The 22,926-nt window shown below is 38.4% G+C and overlaps 1 protein-coding gene across 5 annotated transcripts in view; it reads right to left on the bottom strand.

Moving 5' to 3' along the window:
- LOC100576690 (negative elongation factor E) overlaps positions 1 to 22,926 on the bottom strand; it is an 84,745-nt gene that overhangs the window by 37,257 nt on the left and 24,562 nt on the right. For 3 of the 5 annotated variants that reach the window (XR_003306073.1, XR_001705478.2, XR_003306074.1), the window contains exon 2: positions 17,722 to 17,805. The exons of the other annotated variants lie outside the window; for them this stretch is intronic. The gene's annotated coding sequence lies outside the window, so the exon portion shown is untranslated. The remainder of the gene's footprint in view (positions 1 to 17,721; positions 17,806 to 22,926) is intronic. 5 annotated transcript variants of the gene reach the window in all.

Raw genomic sequence — 22,926 nt, 5'->3', positions numbered from 1 at the left:
ATGTTTGTGGATAGATATAGTTTTCAATTCAGTGTATTATTTTAAAGAGAAGTCAGGTTAGAGAGACTCGTTATAATTAATAATTTCCAATCTTGCAAATTCAATGTTTTCTAATTTGTATATATATATATATATATATATATATATATATTATAACTTGTTGATCATTACGAGCGTAACATTGACAACTTGTTACGCAATAACAATGATATATATCCTAAAAAAAAGAAGTTTCAAAGGAATAAAAAATCATTTCATATATTCCACTTCTCCCTCACTCGATACACGTCTAATTAACAATTATTTTTCAAACAGCAATCCCAAACTCACCTTTTTTCCATCCTCAATGTTTCCATCTTACGTCAAACGGAAACATTTTTCATAAACAATAAACAGCGCACAACAATCATTCACTCTCGGTCTCACTCTTTAATTAATTACCGAAATTGCTTTCTCGCGCCTTGGTTAGACCCGTCCATTAATATCGCCAGCGATATCCCTCCCCCATCCTCCCCTCGTATAAAATTCATTAACAATGCAAACCTGTTATTATACTTCGAACAGAAGCGTTTCGGGATCGCGATTATTTATTATCCCCCTCCCCCTCCCCCCTCTCCTCCTCCGCGCCAATAGATATATTAATCGGGTGTTTGCATCTCTGCACGGAAGTGATATTAACTTCATTACAACACCCTTCTTTCATTGTCTTCAATTTCCATTTACCCGATAGCTAATTATAACCTCCCTTCTCGCGCTCTCGGTTTTGATACTCTCATTAGCATCCGGGGCCGACGCCCTTCCCCCCCTTCCCGCCCTTAACTTCGTCTAAAGACGAGATTGCCGGAACAAGTGAATGGTCATTATCGAACAACCGATAAATCAATTTGCATTCAATCTCCATCGACGGATTTAAGCGACCTTGCTTACTCTTTCTCTCTCTCTCTCTTTTTTTCTTCTTTTCTCTCTTCGAAATTTCAATCACGCGTGTTGAAAATTCGTCAAACGCCCTTTGTTGAAACGTTTTCAATCTTGTGGAATTATTTCTTCTTTTTCTATAATCTAAATATATCTGGTTAGATTAAAACTTGCATGGAGAGAATTAATTCATGGAAGAAATTATTTAAATAGACTTTCATTATCCTTATTGAACACTCTGTTTAATAATCTAATAAAGATTGTCGTATAACAATAATCACGAATATTTATTCGATTCAACTTTCGATACCAAAGCGAGAAGAAACGCGACGAATGAAAGAGAGACGAAGAGATGTAAGGACAAGACAGGGCACGAGGGTGGCATCCAGGAGGAAGGATATTAGGGGACCTGGAGGAGACGTGGAAGGGCCAGTTCCATTGCAGACATAACCGCACTTTGCCACATTAGCTTTTATGTTAGTACATTCGAGCATGCGGCTTACCTAACCTCTTAGCAACGTCCATCTCCGCGTTAGGCGGGCGTATGGCGCATATATACATCTCGTCCAGAACGTTTCCAGTTGTAACGTTGTAAACGTCCAGCAGTAGTAACCATCATCGTTTCGCAATGTTCATGGTACGAGACCATTACTTGCAACCAGGCCACCGTTGTTTCAAGGCTTATCTAACGACTTCCTGATGGGGGCAAGGGGGAGGGAGAACCTCGACTGGCTTAAACACTCGTTAACCAACGCCAATCTTCGTTCCAGGAGTCGATTTCTTTCTTCGAGTCGAGTCGTTTCTTTGTTTTTTTTTTTTTTCTTATTTCTTCTTTCTTCTCTTCGTTTTAATTCCTTCCACGATCTCGAAACAGCGCGTGTCGAATAATTTAACCGAGACGATAATTTGAAAAATAAATTCTATTTCTTAACGATGAATATGTTAATTCTTTTACCGAGAAGTATGAGTATTCTTTCCGAGAGAAAGAAATTTTAATTTTGTATTCCAACGATGAATTATATCAATAGTTTCTACGGACTGATTCTAAGAATCTGGAATATTTAATTAGTGTCTGCAGCAGTCAATACGCACGATCGTTCAATTTTCTAACGCTTTTTTTCTTCACAATTTTGTTGAGTTTCTTTAAATTTTTTCCTAGATTGAAAATCTCCTGGTGAAAGGATTAAATCGAATTGTTTGTTTATCGGCGAAATTACGATTCTTTTATATGTAAAAAGAATAATGAGAATCGTCTGAATTGTAAGTCGAGAGATGATAATTTTGATGATCAATTTGCAAATTGATTTTTTTCTTCGTACGTGTACAGCATCTTAATTAATTTCAGAACAGCATAATTTCATCGAATGAACATCTCCAAACGAAACTTCTTACAAAAACTATCATCATCCAACTTCGAAAACGCAGCGAATTAAAATAATTCTAAGGAGAAAAAAATCAAATATCATTTTACTCAGCTTTACTCTCAAAATTTTCTTCGAAATACGGGTACATATTATGTTCCAAAAAAAGACTGGCGATTACTTATTGGAATTACTTATGGGAAGCCTTGGCAATTTGTCTCAAAATGTTCGATGAATAGGCGGGCGACAAACCATACCGGAACAATCCCTTAACAGACGCATTCAATAAAATCCAATTTGGCGGTGGCCCGTGCTCTCGCCACCGAAATTAGGAGCGTGTGTACGCGGTTTGGCACGGGATATACGGAGGCCACCCTTGGCCCCGCCAATTCAGGACATTCCTGCAAATAATTTCGGCCCACCCACGCCACGGAACGTCCGCCATCGTGGCTGAAATGAAATGGTAAAAGTGGGACTTATGAGGGATTCTCCCTCTCTCTTTCTCTGTCGTGCATCGCTGAACGGAGGCCGAGGAATGAAGAAGAATCGAGGTATTTGTGCGTCTGTGTGTGTGTGCGTGTCTCGTTCGATATCTTTAATTTTCTTCGCTTGATTTTTATTTAGGTCACGGGGTTATTCGTCGAAAATTGTTGAGATTTCTTCGTATTTCAATTGCTTCGTTTCTCTTTTAAATTTTGACAAATTTTGGTAAATTGAAAATTTCTTAAAAGGAAAGGATTATAAACAATCGTTACTCGTCTCTGAAATTATTTCTTATTCGATACCGTTGATTTAAAAAATCCGTCATTTGACCAGAGATATTAATTTCAAAAGAGTCTCGATTTCGAATAACGTGGTCACGGAACGAACAATTTGTTGAATAATTAAAACATTGCACGTACGAAAAATACTCAAAACTCAACTTGACGTATCGAAATTATTCACTTTTATGCATCGTCTCGACTCAACAATTCGTATCGGACGATTCGATATTCCTACACTTGAAAGAAGAATCGTAATTTCGCCAAGACCGAGTGAAAAATTCCTCGACCAATTATCGAATCGCTTAAAACCTGTGAGAAAAAAAAAAGGAAAAAAGAATTCTCTTATTAAAGGAATCAGAAGTTAAATAACGTGAGGTTACAAGGCGCGTGGAGGTGAAAAAAAAAAAAAAAATTTCATAAAACTGCGGGAAAACTTTTTTTTCCTTTCTTCTTTTTATCCCAGCTTTGAAACTGGCCAATCCAACCACCCAGGATATATACATACATATATATATATCGAGGATTCATTAAAATCTTGTTCTCGACGATGGAATGTCCGCTGCTTAAAAAACTGGGATATATATTTTATCGCTGTGTAAACTTACGATCGAGCTTGAAACCGTGGCGTATCGTTGGCCATTTCGTTGGTGGTCGGGAAAGAGAAACGCCGTAATTAAAGGAAATTTTAGAAAGCTTCCCCGAACGTTTTATTTCTTCCTTTTCTCTTCATTTTTTTCTCCCTCCCTTTTTTCTTTTCTTTTCTTTCTTCTCTCTCTCTCCCCCTTCTCTCTCTCTATCTCTCTTTCTCTCTCTCTCCCTCCCTCTCCCCATACTTCCTTTATTTCATCGGGTATCATCGGAATGTAATTACGTTCGTGCTCTCCCTTTCCTCCCACGGTATTAATTCCAGAAATTTTTACTCAAGCGTACAGCTTAATTAAATCCAATTTAAAATTGCTTGTAACACGGAGTGTTCGTTGCGTAAAGAGATCACACGTTTACTATCGGTGTAATTACGCTGTTGGTGCAGAAGAAGGAGAAATAAAAATCTCTTGTCTCTATGAGGGGAGGGGAGAGGAACATAACGGTTCCTCCTCCCGCACCATGGTTTTTCAAACGAGTGAATCGAATCGATAAATTGTCGAATTTTAATCAATGGAATCCAATATTTCCTCGATCTTGCGAAAGAAGATTACAGAAGGAATAATTGGTATTCCGTTTTTGTTCTTGCAACTTTGGAATTTTTTTCCTCTCTCTCAATTCTTCAATTTCTTTCGAATCTCTTCCGAGAAGGGAAACATAAAAAGCGTTTTCAAAGTTGAAAGAATATTTAAATCGAGTAATTTTCATTCGTTATAAAAAAAAAATTAAACAACAAAGTCATTTATAATATCCATGGATCCAAGAATCACTTTCGAGATCGCTTAAAACTTAGATCCATCCAGTAAAAAGAATTGGAGGAATATTTCTTCCAGTTATCGTTCAACTCCATCATCTTCGTCCAAAGTGTTACGTGTCAAATATTTGTCGGCGAAGCCAAGCCAAGAATTAATTTCGACGTTCGGTTCTCGATCGATGCTTTTTCCTTTGACGAGCTTTGACGAGAACTTTCGTCTCTCGATGCAAAACGAGCTTGCCAAGCAAACCGAGGGTGTTGTTTCACGGCCTATAATACAACACGGCCACGACCTCCACCGGTATATACGAGAGCACGAGGTATAATTAAGGCTCGGGACAACCTACGCGGCTTTTGTACCCGGCCGAGGTGCGTTCGGGCCCTGGAGAGACTCGTGTTGGCTGGCTTCCATGGAATGGAACGGTGTCTTGATTTAATATAACGAAATTATAACAGGCTTGTGCCGTTAATTAAACAAAGCTGGCAAAAAGTTTTCTTCAAACTGTTGTATATATATATATATTCTTCCATTATCCTTATTTATGTATTTTCTTACATTAGATGCATTCATTCTCCTATCTCTTCTCCGTTTCTTCAGAAAACATCTCGCATTTTCTCTCTCGCCAATTTTTTTAAAATTATTCTTCTATTTTCCCTCGAGGCATAATCAATCCCTTTGATCAACCCATCTCGTTTTTTCCCTACTCGATCGTTTCTTTTTAGAAAATATATATATATAAATAAAGCTTCGTGCATTTCTCTCTTTCAAGAGTTTCTTTAATTTTCCTTCCACTTTTTCTTATGTATATTTGACGACACAGTACGGTCATAAGTTTAAACATTAAGGGGATTGATATCTGTCTGCTGGAGAGGCAAAGAAAGAGAAGAATGTCAAAGTTTCTTTAACATTTTCATTTTCGTCATCTATTTCCTTCATCTTGGAATTCACGGATCCACTTCCAGTTCTTTCCAAAAATTATACCACCCAGAAAGAGTGGTGGCAATTTCCAAAACAAGGGTTTTCGACTCGCCCCACTCGTCTTCCTTCGTCCTTTCTACGTCACTTCCACTCCACCCCCTCCCCCTTCCATCTCGCCCCTTAGTCGTCTCCGTTTTGGATCTCGAGTTCGTTTTCCTTCACCCACCACGGCTCGAAATTACACGCGAGTAATTTATAATTTAGAGGAGACGGTGGCGGAGAAGGAAGACGACGAAGACGAAGACGAAGACGACGACGATGGTGAAGACGACGAGGACGAAGGTCGACGTCGCTGGAAATGGGGATGAGAGACACGTGTGTGGCCACGGTTGTCAGTTTCGGTTAATGTTTTCGGCTTGTTGCCGCTTATTTTCCCAGATTTTTCCGGGATTGTGCCCGACGAGGGTTGTAAGAGGGTGGAATCGAGCTGGAACGAAGAGATTTTTTTTTTTTCTAAATTTGTCCCTTCCTTTCTTTCTTTCTTTTTTTCGAGCCTATCAACAGGGAAGATAAAGAGAATTGCTCGTCGAATTCCTCCTATCTTTTCGAAACGATTTTAATATTCTTTTTATAGAACCTTCTCCCTACATTCACATTTTAATCGCGAGAATTTTTGCTCCCAATTTTTATATCATCGTGCAATTTCTATGTCATTTATAACATCCTCATACAGATAAATCGTGTATGTAAAAAGTTCTTTTGCAACATTTACATTATAATTTTTAATAGGATGAAATCGCGTGTCCACAGATATCGAATTAATTTTCCAATTTCTTGAGTAAATATAACAATTTCCCCCCCTCCCCATTCTCCGTTATCAAATTGTTTCGCGGATTTTATCCCATTGTTTGGTCGTGATTACGATGCAATATAAACTCGGATCGGAAATTCTTGCTTTCCCTAGCAAAAAAATCGTCCACCCTTTCCTCGTCGCATATCGGAATAACATAACAACAAAAAAAGAAAACCGCTTCGAAATTTCCAAATGAGTAAAGAGAATCTCTCTCTCTTTCTTTTTCTTCTTTAACAAGAACAAATATCTGTCGGTGTCAGAAGAAGAAAGCAAAAAAAAAAAAAAAAAAAGGAAGAAAAGAATCACGCAAAAAAAGTTCCAATTAAAAATGAATCGTTGCGCGAGAGGAGAACCGTGTCGATAACCGTGTAACGGATCCTCTCCGGGCACGGAGAGTATTGTTGTTCGAGCGGTAACAACAACTTACACGGTAAATTACAGTAAAGGAAAGTTGGTGACGCGGTGCATCGACGGCTAACGAGCTTAACGCCAAGCAATCAGAATAATGACAAAGTTGGAACGTTAATCCATAAAGTGGGTGAGGAGGGCGGGCAGGTGGAGAAGGAGGAAGAGGAGGGAGAGGAGGAGGAGGAGGGGTTTGCTGCCGGAATTTCCTGCGGGCGCGCAGTCGAAATTGAGGTGATTTTTGCCGCGTCCCATCGGTTACGTCTTGCGTTTCCAGCGAGCGACGAGCAAGTTCGCCTCCCAATTTAAAGTTTGGAATTACATCCGGCCCTGGCAACGTTCGACACCCCTGCGAGAAGGAATTATTATCCTTGGATCATACACGTGTGGGGACGAAGAATACATTTTTGCAACCGATTAAAACTTGGAATAATTCTTCGTCCCCGTAATTACGTGTTTCGGGAACACTGGAAATGATTCCGTGAAGGAATCATCGATGGAATGTTTCAACTCCCTCCTCCTCCCTCCCTTTTTTTTTTTTAAACCAATCGTTGGAAAGAAATTTCTGTGTACGATAGAATAAAATTCTAATAAAAATTTATGGTGGTGGCATGAAATATCTTTGAGAGGATGGAATTCAAACTCCCTAAAGATTCGAGTTGAAATGATCGTAGATAGAATCGACGGAGAACATTTTATATATTTAAAATCATTGCAAAGTTATGAAAAAAAAAATGCCTGATATCAATTTTAAGTATTCATCTATATTGTTTCTATTTATAAAGAGAGAAAAGAAAAAAGAATTAAAAACGCAAATCTTAAAAGCTTAAAAGTAATTATTTCTTATATAGATTTTCAAGAGATTTGAATGTTTAGGAAACTATATCCGGGCCAAATTGATAGAGGACGAGGAAACAGATTTCAAAAAGCAAGGAAACATCTAGTTCCAACGAAAATTGCATCAAGACTCCTCCGGCAACCTCTTTACCTCTTGAAAAATATTCAGGACTGGACCGACCTATATACACTACACTTTCGTATACACCGTGTGTCCATTCAAATTCCACTCTTTTAAAATTTCTCCTCTCTATCATTCCCTATCATCGAACGTAATATTATTAAACATCAAAATTTGAGAAAAATATTTAATTTTACTCCTTTCGAGATAATTTCGAATAAATCTTCATTCTTCTCCTTAAACTATTTTCGCAAAAATTATTCCACTTCCCCTCCCTCTCTCTCTCTCAAATATCCCCAATATCCCCATTTTCCAATATCGTCCATTCGATAAATATCATTCGACAAGAAAGACACAGAAACTTAATTACCAATTTAATAAAAATTCATTTTCGAATCGATTAAAAAAAAAAAAAAAAAACTCGGATACAAGAGAGGATGAAAACGATGTATTTTTCATTATTCACAAAAATTTCTCCAATTGGAAAATTTTCTCTCTCGACGGAGAGTGGATTCGTCTTCTTTTCTCGTTCACGGATGATCGCGCGCTCGCAACACCCTGTAGGGGATGCACAATCTGAAACGCAGGCGTGCACGTGTGCCCACCTATGCGACCTGTAAAATATTCAAAATCCATACCGGGGGTATTTACGGGGACGGGTGAGCCCGTATGTCGTAACGTTGCCGGGGTTTATTATATTTTAGACGTGTCTCTTCCCGCTCACCCCACGGGAAGAGAATCTCTCCCCGACAGAGGCGAAGGGAGAGAGAGACAAATCGAATCGAACGAGGGATACGGTTGATCGAAAACCAAGAAAAATCCTGTTTCGAGCTTCTATTTTAACCGCTCTTTTCCCTAATTTCCCTTTTAATCCATCCATTTCCTTTCTCGATTATAACGCGTCTTTTAAATTTTTATTTACACAAGTGGAATAACACTTATTTAAAATTCTATTTCAACGATGATAAATTATTTCAAATCAAATTATAAGAAAGAGTTGTATTATGATGTTTGAAGATTTAAAGAGAAGAGAGAGAGAGAGAGTGGGGGATATCGAAATAACGCGTTGATATGTCGTTTCGAAATTTTTCGAAAGATCGAGGGGGGGGGGAAATTATAGAAAGGTGGCTGCATACGCAATTTACAGTCTGCTAAGGAAGAATCGCGTTGTATGCGCATACAGGATCTATCCTGTAGGTAAGAAGAAACAGTGGCGCAGATGGCTGATCCACTCAATTTCAGATTCATGGATGCTAGACTGAAAAATGGCGTCTACCCCTTCGCGTTCTTATTCTCCCCTCTCCCTCCTCTGTCGATTTCCTCTTTTTCCACTTTGTCTCCCTGGGTCCTTCCTCTTTTTTCCTCCACACGCTCCTTCCTTTTTGCATATCTCGGAGATCCCGCCCTCGCTCGCCTCGCACCCCTTCCTCCCCTTCGTTTGAATAATTATCCACCCTTCGACGATTTCGCTTTATTATTAAGTTACCACATATTGCATATGCAAATTTTCATCGATCACAAGAATTCTGAAATCAAGAGATTCATCTCTTCTCTTCACTAATTTCTCCTTCCCTTTCACTAGAGAGAGAAAGAGAGATCTTCTTTTATATAAACCATTCTCAATTTCTCAAATTCTCTACGATCTTATTTTTAATTATAACAATCACAGGATTTATTCGATGTTAAATATCATGGTTCAGGAATTGTTTTCCAAAGTATATATATAAATCAATGTTCGTTATTCAATGAATGTAAAAAAGGTTTCTTCATTCGGTGTATAACGTTTCATTCCACGTAGACACTCGGCCAGCAAGCTGTTCTTTTTATAGCTACTTGTTTACGACAGTCACGTATTAAAAATAAATCCTGAAACATAGTAGCCAAGTATATATATATATATATATATACGCAAGAAGGAAGAAGATTGTTAGGCAACTGTGTCACGTAGTTTAAAGGAGACACGCTAAAGAGACACCTTAAATTTCTCTTTCAGAAAGTGAAGAAGAAAGTGAAAGAAACGGAAAGAAGAAGAAAAAGTCGAAAAATTCAAAATATTTTTAAATCCTATCTTTCCTATTTTTTTTTTTTTATTCTAAGAAACTCTCATGTTTGAATCCTCCTTCGAATTAATTTCGAAAATTCACCCTAAACATTTTCCAAGGAAGGAAGTAGAACATGAGAAACAAATTGTCCACCGAAAAAACAGGAAGAGATTCGTCTCAAACTACACGTCGCCAATAAGATAGACGGAAATACACTTGGAATTTGTTGCCTCGTTTCCTTTCTCCTTTAATATCGTTGACTTCGCTGGCAGAGATACCTCGAAATATACACTCTCCCCTTTCTCTCTCACCACGAGCAAACACTTTGCTATTCTTCGAGCTTCCCTCCAAGTGAAGGATGAAATCGAAGGTGAAATCCTTTCTCTCGAATATACGAAAAAAGAAAAATTCTTCGAGTTTCTTTCTCGTGAATCGCCGCTCCATGTTAATTAATTAAATAAAATTTCGAAATGTTTGGAAACGTGCGTTCGCTTCTGCGTCGCGCGACAGAGTAAGCGGGACGTCCCCGCTCTCCAAGTAAATTTTGTTTACTCGAGCGTGCGTACGTGTGTATACGCCGCTTCCTTCCTAAATTATCGAATTATAGTTTCGATATTAGATCCCCTCCTCCTCTCGAGAGAGCGAATTTTGGATGCATTTGGAAATTTTCATCACTCTATCTTTTCTCTCGAAACGATATACTTTTTTATCAATCCTTTGTACTGTGATTCTTTTATTATTTAATATCAAACAAACATTGTTATAACTCAAACACATACACATTTATATACGATCCAAATATGCAATCTTAAATATTGAAAAGAAACAAACTGATCATTAGCAAAAATTTCTCCACATTTCATCTTTAAATATAAAGAAAAAAGAGAAGAAAAAAATAATTTCTTCTCACATTTTCATCGATTTCCATCACGCGTGGAAAAAAAGAGAAAAGAAGGGATCGAAATTCCAACCTCTTTCGCTTCTTCCTCGGGATTCGAAAATTCGGAATACGGTATTCGGACCACGGTGTTGACAGGAAGATAAGTATTCGCCCCTCCCCTCTTCTCCCTCATGGGAGGCCGAAATCCATGGAAGCGCGATAAAGTAATTGCGGTACAAAGTATGAAATATGCAGGAGGGCATACGGTGCGAGGCGTAGGGCGAAGATGAAAATGAAGACGCGCTCTGACGAGGTGCGAGCGGGGAAGGAAGGAGGGAGGGGAGGGAGGAGGAAGAAAGATAAGACAAGGGTCTTGGACAAGGCTTGGCGGAGGGTTGCCGCGAATTATAAGTTTTAATTACTGGAAGATGAGCGGATGGATTACTTCGTATCCTCTTCCTCTTCTTCTTCTTTCTTTCTTTTTTTTTTTTTATTCTTTTCCTCTTCTCTTCCCATTTTGACGGACGAGTCATTGTTGAGAGACAGTTTTGATCGAGAAAGAAGGAATTTCTCGAAATCTCGATTTTTCGAGGGATCAAGAAAATGTTGTTGGAGTTGTTCGAATTTTAATCTTTCATAAAATTTCTCGTTTTGATCGTTGAGTTTGATTGTTGTAATAAATTTAAAGGAAGATCAATAGAGGCTAATAAAATAATTCATTATTCGTTCTTAACAATTTTCGTCTTCTAGGATCAATTCTTCTATGAAATTACGAATAAATCATCCTCCCTTTCCTTTTGCTCCATAAATTTTCCCTTCTTTTTCTTTTTCTTTTCTTTTCTCTTCTTTTCTTTTTTTGCAAGATCTGCCTACTGCAAAATTGTGAGGAAGAAAAATAAGGAAGATCTATATTCCCTTAGCCCGAGGTGTCGTGACACGAGGGCGGACGAGGAGGTGTAAAAATCGATCAGATTCGAGGCAGCGTCGCCTATAATTTATCATCTTGAAACTGGCTGCCATTTTGCGTAATTGAGGAACCGATGGCGGATGAAGACTTGGGCGCGAGAAATTGGCCGTTCATGAAATTGATTGCCGAATGGATCAGCTGTGCACGGACTTTAACTATTCAAGAGTGGCTGGCATTTTCGTACCACTTCCCTGTCAGTTTTAGATCCCCCTCCCTCCCTCCCTCGTTCTTCCCTCCCTTCCTCGATGTCGGAAACGAATCTCGCTAATTTTTCAAAGAAATATTACCCGGTTTTAATGCATAATATTCCCGTCTATTAACTATATAAAGTGGTACGAGAGTATCAACGTGAAATGGGATTTTTCTCTCCCTTTTTTTCAATTTTTCTTCCCTTCCTTTTTTCTTTTTTTTAAAAATATCGACGAAAAGAGTTCCTCCTTCCTTTCTTTTTTTCTTTCGAAATATTCGGATGAAATTTTAACGAGAAGCGCGCGAGAATTCGAAAATTGTTTTATCGGGGGAAAAAAGGGGATCATCGTGGATTATTCGTTCTCGTTAGTGTCAAAATACCAAAAGAGAGAGAGAGAGATTTCACGAGGCTTCGATAACGTCTTTTGAAATCTGGATGATACTTTGAACGCGTTCTCTACGTAACGTATAAGCCGCTTACGTATTCATCGGCTCATAAATGTCGAAGTTACATTAGCACAACATCTTGTTCCTGGGTAATATCAATTTTTTTCTACCGCAAGCCATGAGATTTAACAATTTGATAATAGATCGATCGACGATGAGAGATTAAGTTAAAAGTGACTCGTGCAAGGAAAATTAAAGGAAAAGGAATATAAATTATTGATTCATTTATCTAAATGCCTTATTGATTTATTCTACCACTGGATTGTGACTGGAGTCTGAATCTTATTTTCCTCAATTCTTCCATTCTGATTACGAAGAACTCCAAGAGAATATTAATCAAGTCACCTATAAGCTCGTGCAAATTACATTCATCATTACTTTATCTACTATATATAACGAAACTATTTGTACTCAATAATTACCAACTCTCACATATTCCATCGAAAAGAAGAACCTAATCAACGGATCCCTCATTCACAGCCAACGATTTATCCCAATCTGGATGATTTCGCACTCCACGAAAAAGAAAAAGAAAAAGAAAGGGAAGAAAAAAAGATCCCAATTCCAAAGTCCGTAAAAACAACAAACGTCCAAGGTGTCGATTAAATTTCCTTTAAAAAGAGAAAAGAAAAAGTGGAACGATTTCCCACCTCGAAACGCGGGGACAAAATTTTTCAGCCGGGCGAGTAGGAATTCACGGTAGAATTCCTGCTCGTTGCAACAGAACGGCAGAAGCGATGCTGATTGGTATAATAGTACAGTGGAAATGGGTTTGATGGACCGAGTGCTCAGTTGTGCGACGACGATCGTCGATGAAACGCCACTCTTCGAGCCTGCACTCGGTCGCGCACACGCTCGTATCATCGTTTGTGTAACGCACAGCAAGCAGGATCGGAAAGAGGAGCGCACCCACCGCCACTCTTTGATGCGTACGATAACACAAAGAAACTCCACCACTCTGTGTACTCTCCACGCGCGCTCGTGCGCTGCGTACAGTTTCCAACTGGTGGATGGCCAGCCTCGACCAAAAATATCGTATTTCTTATTTCGACCATCGCTGCTGCTGTTTATTTATATTCCGGATCGAGTCCGGAGCAATTTTTTCTCCCTTTTTCCTACCGTTTTTCTTTCTTTGGGAGGGGAGGAGAAGTGGTGGAGAGGAGGGGATTGAATTATTTCGGACAACAACTTTGATTCGAGTTTTTTTATCCGAGATCGAGAGGGACATTTTTCCGATCCGGATACGGATGAATTTTTATCGCCTGGATATATTTTCCGATAAGCTATATTATCTATGAAAATTATTTATGGAATCTTTCGAGTAATCAGTAATTTATCGTGTTCAATTCATTAAAAATTGTCGAGTAAAAATTATATTACAAAGGATAATACAAGTGATCACTTTATGTATGTAAACAAGTTTCATACGATTTCGAAAGAAACGAAGAAAAAGAAGTTTGCTTCCTTCCGGATACGGATGAATTTTTATCGCCTGGATATATTTTCCGATAAGCTATGAAAATTATTTATAGAATCTTTCGAATAATCAGTAATTTATCGTGTTCAATTCATTAAAAATTGTGGAGTAAAAATTATACTATAAAGGATAATACAAGTGATCACTTTATGTATGTAAACAAGTTTCATACGATTTCGAAAGAAACGAAGAAAAAGAAGTTTGCTTCCTTGGCGTATGATCGGGCATATGATCGAGGGAGATAACCGGCCAATTCCATCCCCATCTATTCGATAAGCACCTGATCACAGCGTGAAATGAAATGGGGCAGGGCGTCGAAAAGGCCGTTTGATTAATTTAGTCGAGGATTCGGGAATCTTGTGGCGCGGTCGTTCACCGGTTTTCCACGTGATAAGTCACGAGAAACGCGAGGAAACATTGATTGATGAGTTACGCTTCCCGTTAGACGAGCAATTTCCAGGAATGATCTGGACCGCGCGGCCTTTTAGTAACAGGCGAACGAATGTTGATGCAGTCGTGCGCGCGCGTGTGTGTGTGTGAATCGACTATATATATGTGTATATTGGCGAGCGTGAAACGGAGCCTGTTACATATGTATATTCTACATATGTGTATCGATGCCCGTAGAAATTTCATTCGAATCACGACGACGATGCAACCTCGATGAACAATTATTACACAATTATTGGAAAAATTGGAATTTTTCGATTAGGCGATTTGGTTTTTCAATTGGATCCTTTTTCTATTTTTAATAAAATAGAAACTTGTTGTGTTGTTTGTATATCGATGAGCTTTAGAAATTTCATCGAGTGATGTAATCGTGCTGAATTCAATTGAAAATTGAAATATTTTCGTCGATCTGAGAGAATTGAAATCCTTGAACGAAATCGAAATCTTCTTTTTCCCATAAGATAAGTTTCTATATTTAAATTTGATCGATCAAATCTTCCTTCGTTTCCTTTCTTCTTCTAAAAATTAACATACAAAATGGGAAACAAATTATTAAATTACAACTCTTTGTCACGAAGAAATCTTCTCGTACGTAACAATAAATTTTTCTTTGCCTTAATTCATTCGACAACACTTTTTACGACACGTGTCTTTTATATTTCTTTACCATCGAAAAATTCCTTTCGGAATAATCGTCTAAAAATCCACATGACGATGCAAAAATAGAAACCAAATTATTAATGAAATTACAATTCTTTGTTAAGAAATCTTCTTAAATACGTAACAATAAATTTTTCTTCCCCTTAATTCATTCGACAACACTTTTTACGATACGTGTCTTTTATATTTCTTTACCATCGAAAAATTCCTTTTGAAATAATCGTCTAAAAATCAACATGATGACGAAAAAATGGGAACCAAATTATTAAATTACAACTCTTTGTCATGAAGAAATCTTCTCGTACGTAACAATAAATTTTTCTTTCTTAATTCATTCATTCGATACTTTTTACGACACGTGTCTTTTATATTTCTTTATCATCGAAAAATTCCTTTCGATACTTCATACTCGTTCCAATATATCGATATAATCGAATAATCCTAATGATATTGCAACAATCAACTTCTCGAAAGCGGGATATAAAGCCGTCACCCGATCGCATACGCGTGCAAAAGAACGTTCGAGACGATATAATATCCGGCCACGAATGTAACCAGCTATAATGGGAACGAAACTGTATCCCAACATATGCCAATACTCTCTCTCTCTCTCTCTCTCTCTCTCTCTATTATAACACCGGCTATAGCACCAGCGTATTTCACCGATATGGGCCAATGTACTACTATCGGCAATGTTGATCCCCCTATTATTCGACCGGCGTATGGCTAATGACGATTAACGGAATGTTTAGAGCATTAATCCCTGGCATTAATATTTTCTCTCCCCCTTCCCCTCCCCCATATGCATCGAAAACTGTGGCGCACGTGGGCCACGCGTAATGCGCGCACGGCTCCCCGAGGTATCCAGTTATTACTTCTCGATCGAGAGAATTAACTTGTCGATAGAAAGAGTTTTTCGCGAGTTTGAAAGCGTGCGATCAAGTTTCGAGAATAATTCTTCTATTTTATACGATTAAAATATGCCACGTGCGTCGTTATTTCGCGATTGGAAAATTAAATAGATAGAAATCGACTTGTTTCTGTTTTATTATACTTTTTTCGAGTTTCCAAGAGTTTCTTATTTCTTATTATATGTGTATGTATATAGTTTTTAGATATATGGTTTTTACGAGTAATTCTCTTCTAAATCAATTGTTACTCTGAATAATGGAAAATAAAAATAATGGAGAGAACAAGTAATAGATTTTGATATTTATTTTCAATACGATTTCGCTATATTTTCTGCAATCTGTCTCTTCTTCTTCGAAGGAGGAGCATATAATATTCTCGCGTACGAATTAATAAATTGTAAAAAATTCGGTTTCGAAATATCCATTTCATTTTCGATCATACCAAACTCGCATGTGTGTTAACAATACCAAAGGATAGTAATAACGTAGAATTCTTAATTCTAAAAGCCGATAAAAAATAATTTTCTCGCGTGAAATGATACGCCTATTGATCACCCTCAACGAAATATTACCACTTTTAAAAGTTATTCGTTTCAGGTCAATTAGAAGAAAGAAATTAATACCAATCTAACCAACGATCTTTCTCTATAATAAAAATACTTAAAAATACTGCAGAAGAATTAAGAAATGATCGAGCATCAAACATCTTCCAAAAATCGAAGTAATCACTACTTGATCATTAGATCAAATCAAAGATTTCCTTGAAAATTTGATTATCCCCTATTTTCAAATGCTTAAAATGCTCGATCGACGGGTGCAAATTTTTATTATCAAACTGGACGGATCCTTACTTCCGGCGGATGCGAGAAGGAAGGAAGAAAGAAGAAGAAGAAGAAGAAAAAAAAATAGGTTCGAAGTAGGATTAATAGCTGAGCAAATTCACGGTGGCCGATAAGTGAAACTAGCACGAATTGAAAAAGTTTGCCGGCGGAATGGCGGAGGGGTTCGCGTGTAAAGTCGCGATAAATCGTGCGAAGACATTGATAGCGGACAGCCAGCCCTGGATATTGCGCATTTACACAACGACGATGTACGGGGTGGGTCGAAACCGGGGGGCGATATCAGAGCCCGGATGTTTCTATTGGGACAGGTACGTAAACCTGATGAACTCGACTCCTGTTGATGGATCGATTGAGATAATTCGAGCAGAATTATTATTATTATTATTATCATTCACTTTCGATAGTCGATTTCTTCTTTTACAACCAACTTTTACAATATAACGTTCACAGTTTCTGATTTATGCAAGTATTAAAAAATTTTAAATACAAAAATTGTCTATCTATCTTTCCCCTCTCCCTGATTAATAAGATACGTAAATCTGATGATCGATTAAAATAATTCGAGCAGAATTATTATTATTCACTTTCAATAGTCGATTTTTTCTTTTACAATACAACGTTCACAGTTTCTGATTTATGCAAGTATTAAAAAATTTTAAATACAAAAATTGTCTATCTATCTTTCCCCTCTCCCTGATTAATAAAATACGTAAACCTGATGATCGATTGAAATAATTCGAGCAGAATTATTATTATCATTCACTTTCGATAGTCGATTTTCTTCTTTTACAACCAACTTTTACAATATAACGTTCACAGTTTCTGATTTATGCAAGTATTAAAAAATTTTAAATACAAAAATAGTCTATCTATCTTCTCCCTCTCCCTGATTAATAACGATCAAGGACACTTTAGATAAGATAATTTCTGAACTAAAGAAAACTCAAAATTCTTTCCTAATCGAAACATATTAAAATCTCCACCACATCACACTTTCTCTATTCTTCAAAATAATTGATATTCTACCCTCTAAATTTCGCGTTGCAACAAATTGATTAATAAATCGCGAGCGAACGCGTAAAAAAGAAGAAAAAACAAAATGAAAAGATCGATCACGCATCGTAAAAAAAAAAAAAAAAGATAAAGAACCCCTCTCGTTCAAAAGAGAATAAGAATCTGGCCCGATAAATATCCCCGCTGGCTGGCAATGGTACAGCTTATTTTCTATCCATTACCGCGATCAGGAAATATATTTTACAGTAGACACATTTTCAAAGGGACTCACCACGCGCACCACCTCCCCCAACGTCTATCGCCGTATATACGCTGACTATTCCTCGATTCTTGAGCACACCGAAATAAAGGTTTCCTGTAACAGCAAGAGAATAGAAATCTTGATACGAAGAAACGATATATGGATATATATATATAGATACACGCGTACGTACATATATATATATATATACACACGCCATGCAATAATATACTCGATCGTGAGTTCCCTCTTCGCAAAAAGGAAGTAAAACTCTCCATGTCGTGGAACGACGTCGTCGTCGTCGTCGTCGTCGTTGTACGACGTTGCCTTAGTTTTATCGTGGAGCCGCGCTTATATCGCGGTAATATCTTGCCCGGTAAATGAAAAAGTTATTGTTTTCCATTCTGCCTCAGCCGTGGCCCTTTCGTGGCCCGTCCGAGCTTCTTCGTTCGAAACCGAACGACGAAAAATCTTCACGACCGGAGGAGAAAAACGTATCCTCCTCCTCCTCCTCCTTCTCGCCCCGAGAAATACGTATTATCCGAGCGAAAACACGGGGTATTTTTAAAAAGGATAATATTTGCGCAAGAGAGAGAGACGATAAGAAACGTTAAAACGATTTGATATTTCTTTCGATACAGACAGATAAATTTCGTCGAGTCTCGGTTGATCTCGCAACGAATTAATTAATTGAATTTATTAATTAAAAATATCGATTTCAATCCATCTAAAAAAAATATATTTATTCGAATCAACTCTCTCTCCTCCCCCTTGAATTCGCAATTAAGAAGCCAAGAGAAGAATTATCCGTGGATCGTCTGGAAGAATATATCCTCCATGTTGTTCCATTCTGGTCTGTGTCTTTATCGCGGAGGCCGATGGGTTGACAGCCCTGAACCCCCATGATTGATATCTACCACCCCCGCGCCCTCCTTTCGAGTAAACTACTCGCTGCACAACCCCCACGATTATATCGTCCCTCGTCCACAACACGCGTACAAGCGCGTGCACGCGCAACCACAGACACGGTTATCGAGGCTCTCGAGATGGAAGGTAACCCACCACCACCACCACCACCACCACCACCACCACCATCGCCGGTCGATACGGCTATTATGAAAATTGAAAATAAAGGCAGTTTTGCAGCCACGCGTAGACCACGACCAGCCACGGATTCAATCGACCGAGCTTTTTACTTATCCCCCTCTTTTCTGGGGGGAGGGGGAGGGGGAGGGGGGAGGTAAATCCAGGACTTGTTAATTATTTCTTGGCGGGTACAGGTCGCGTGCACCGACCTGTCTCAGTCGCTCGCGGGTATATTCTTTCCGCCCAACGTGATAGCGGATCGTAATATCCTTTGTCGTTGAGACCACGGTTGCGGGAAGGGGAGGGAGGAAGGGAGGGGGTTATTACCTTTGTTTCTCTTTCGTACGAAACTCGAGGAAGAGTACGATATTAAATGTGATTTTCAAGGAGATTGGCTGAGCCGGGGAAATTGTGCATACCGTGATGAATTCGAAGGGAATCGATCTCTCCTTCTTCTTCTTCTTCTTCTTCCATCGTGATTCTCGAGCCGGGAGACAATCAGACAATTTTGTTTTAGATCAAGCGATTAGGATAAGATAAATATGTATATAAATAATAAAACTTGTAATTTCGTGGATTAAGAATTTTACTTTTATAATCGAATATGTATATTGAAATTGAAATTGTTTCCGATCACGAATGAGATAATTTTTACGAATCTTCGAATCAAACATTCATGTAATATAATTCGCAAAGTTGAAAAATTCTATTTCAACGAAATACAAAATAATAATAATAATAATGATTCATCGTGATTCAATTTCGATTCACTCGAAAGAGTATAATGTATATCCTACGTAACGAGAAAAACATGGTGTAACAAGCGAATAAAAGGCAACGATAATGACACGAGAGACGAACTAGGCTGGTCGAGGATCTTGCCACCGGTTTCCGGGTTCCGCAATAACCCATCTCTGTATATATATATATATACGCGCCGTATATACGTAGATACGGGGCGCGTGTAGAGACGGTGAAACGATTCGTGGAAACGGCGGGGTGAATCATACATATTGGACAATATTGGAAACCATATTGTCAGACAAGGTACACATGCACACCGCTTGCCTTCCCAGGTCGGAGAGCATTGCTACAAGCCACCAGGTTTATTTATTGATGTACGTACACGCGGGTGTACACGGGGCGCGGCGGTGTTCAATTTAGCGATTTTGTCACGGCTCATTTCTGCTCGTCGGATGGGAGGAGAACTCAGCAAGGGCAAACACGGTGGAGATAGAGCGAGCGGAGTGGAGTACGTTTCTTCCGGAAATAAATTGATAAAAAAAAGAAAAAAAAGAAGAAGAAGGGGGGGGAGAGGGGGAGGATGGGCATCGGTTTCGCGCGGAGCATACGAGTTTTTTATGACGCAGTGGACAAGTGGATGATCAGTTTTATGATTTTCTTTCTTTTTTTTTTCGGATTTTTCTTCCTCGATCGAGTTTTAATTTTCATTGAGATCGTTCGGAGATCTTTGGTGATCATGAAATGTATAATTAATTTTGGAAAGGGTAAGTTTCGAAAGGGATGATTGTTTAATAAAGAGGTTCTCTTTTGTTCGAATAGAATGCTTGAAAAATGTATAGATTTTATTCTACATTTCGCGGGATAGAAATCGTGTAGGATGTAAATTGATATTAAATAACCTAAAATTCTCTATATTATAAATTCTAAAAATTCTCTAATACTCCATCTTAATAGTAACGTAGAAAATTTCACATAGTTCCACGACAAAGATTAACAAAATTCGGTTTTCTTCGGCTAACCTAAATTATTTCGATGGATATATCAATCGAGGTTATCGTGGAATGTAATCTTCGTTACATTCCTCGATATTGGTTCGACGCGATTTAATGCAATAGAAGAAAATTTCACACCTGATTGATATTCAAATAGATGGGTATCAAAGATTAAAAAAATTCGGTTTCCTTTGGCTAACCTAAATTACTTCGATGGATATATCAATCGAAATTATCGTGAAATAATCTTCTAATAATCTTCTTCTTACATTCCTCGATGTTGGTTCGACGCGATTTAATGCAATAGAAGGAAATTTCACACCCGATTGATATTCAAATAGCTAGGTATTAAAGATTAAAAAAATTCGGTTTCCTTTGGCTAACCTAAATTACTTCGATGGATATATCAATCGAAATTATCGTGAAATAATCTTCTAATAATCTTCTTCTTACATTCCTCGATGTTGGTTCGACGCGATTTAATGCAATAGAAGGAAATTTCACACCCGATTGATATTCAAATAGATGGGTATCAAAGATTAAAAAAATTCGGTTTCCTTTGGCTAACCTAAATTATTTGGATAGATATATCAATCGAGGTTATCGCGGAATGTAATCTTCGTTACATTCGTCGAAGTGTTGATTCGATTTAATGCAATAGAAGGAAATTTCACACCTGATTGATATTCAAATAGATGGGGTATCAAAGATTAAAAAATTCGGTTTTGCCGCGTTAATGACACATCGTCGTTTCATCAGGCCGCGTGCTTGTGACGTGGCGTTGTTACGTTAAAGCGGGACGAAGAAACGAAGGAAAATAAATCGAAGAAAATATTTTTAAAACGGTCGACACAGAGAGCGACAGCTACAGCCGTCGGTCGTGCGACGGCTACGTCTCGGCACAATGACAGGTTTAATTACCGCCCCTAGTCATGGATATGCGCGAATTTCTCAACCGGTTTATCGATTTTAAACGCCGTTCAAAGCTTTCGCTTACAAAACGTTTATTGTACACACTCGAAGAGAAGAATCTCAAACGACATCGGGGGGAGGGGGGGAAATATTTCTTGAAATTGGATCCCTCGATAGGGGTTTCGAACCGGGGAAACGCTAGTATTTTTTTTCAATTATTAAAAACCTATAAAGAGGAAGAAACGTACAAAGTTATTAAGGAGGATCTTCGAATATTTAATTTTTTAAATTTCGTAAATAATAAAAATACAGTACAATGTTGTATCATTCGGTTGAAAGATTCGTAATGGAATCTTGCTTCTCTTTTTATCTCTTTTTCGAATGGACGGAAAAATAAAGATGAACGATTTTTCAACAACTTTGAAACTTTCTTTCCTCCTTTAATAGGATCTCTCGATAAATCTTTCAAAATATTACGCGAATAATATTACAAATAATCGATTAAATCATTTATTCACTCGGAAGAAATTGAAAAATATTCAAAATATCCAAAATATATTCCTAATCATTTACAAAAAAAAAAAAGAAAGAAAATAGATCCCTCTTCTTCTCTCTTTCTTTCGTAAAAATTTCAATTTGCGCAAAGAGGAACGAAACTTCCTCTATGAAAATCGGTTTATCCAGAAAGAGAAGAAGGAGGATAGATATCGAGCAACGCCCGATCTTTGAAGTCCATCCGGCCCGATGGAACAAGTTGTCCACTGTCCAGGGCCAGTTGGCAGGGGTTGATTTACGAGTTTCCGTCGCGAGTTTCGGAATTTAGAAAATGCATTTAATCCAAGTGTAAGGAACGACGATGGCGCGCGTCACCTTTTCACCCTGGGGGGAGGGGGGGAAGGAGAGAGAGAGAAAGAGAGAGCGAGAGAGAGAGAGAAGGGGGGAGGAGGGGGCATACCGAAGAGGAATTGAAATTGCAAACCGGGCAGAGAGACGGCGGCAGCCATTTCAGGTTAATTCCATTAATTAAATCTCCTTTGTGCCGGCCAGGTATATATAGCGAACCGCCAATTTCCACGGGCAGCATTGATAATTCGAGGGATATTCGTTGGACAAGAGGGAATTCGACACGCAATTCGATTCTTTCGCAATCAGCTAAACAACGATACGGCTAAACGCTGATGGAAACAAGGGCTTTGTGATCCATCCCAGTCCCGCCATCGATCCTTCGAACGAGAAATCCTGTGTGTCTGATAAGGGGCGCGGTCTCCCTCCCTCCACCCTTCCTCTTTCTTCTTTCGTTTCTCTTTCCCCCCCTCTCTTCTTTTCTTCCCTCTTCTTTTTCTTTTCTTTTCTTTCCTTTCCTCTCCTTTTCTCACGGCGAGAAGGACGAACAAAGAGGGTGTCGCCACTCTCCCTGTGTGCGCAACTCTTTACTTCGTTGGAATTGCAATTAAGTGAAGAGCGAAAATGGAAAAAGTCGGTCGGGGGGGAAAGTGTAAGC

This window comes from Apis mellifera, linkage group LG14 (assembly GCF_003254395.2).
Source record: "Apis mellifera strain DH4 linkage group LG14, Amel_HAv3.1, whole genome shotgun sequence".
NCBI classification, from domain to species: domain Eukaryota; kingdom Metazoa; phylum Arthropoda; class Insecta; order Hymenoptera; family Apidae; genus Apis; species Apis mellifera.
The sequence above is the reverse complement of the archived record's forward strand: the minus strand, read 5'-3'. Positions and strand labels throughout refer to the sequence as shown.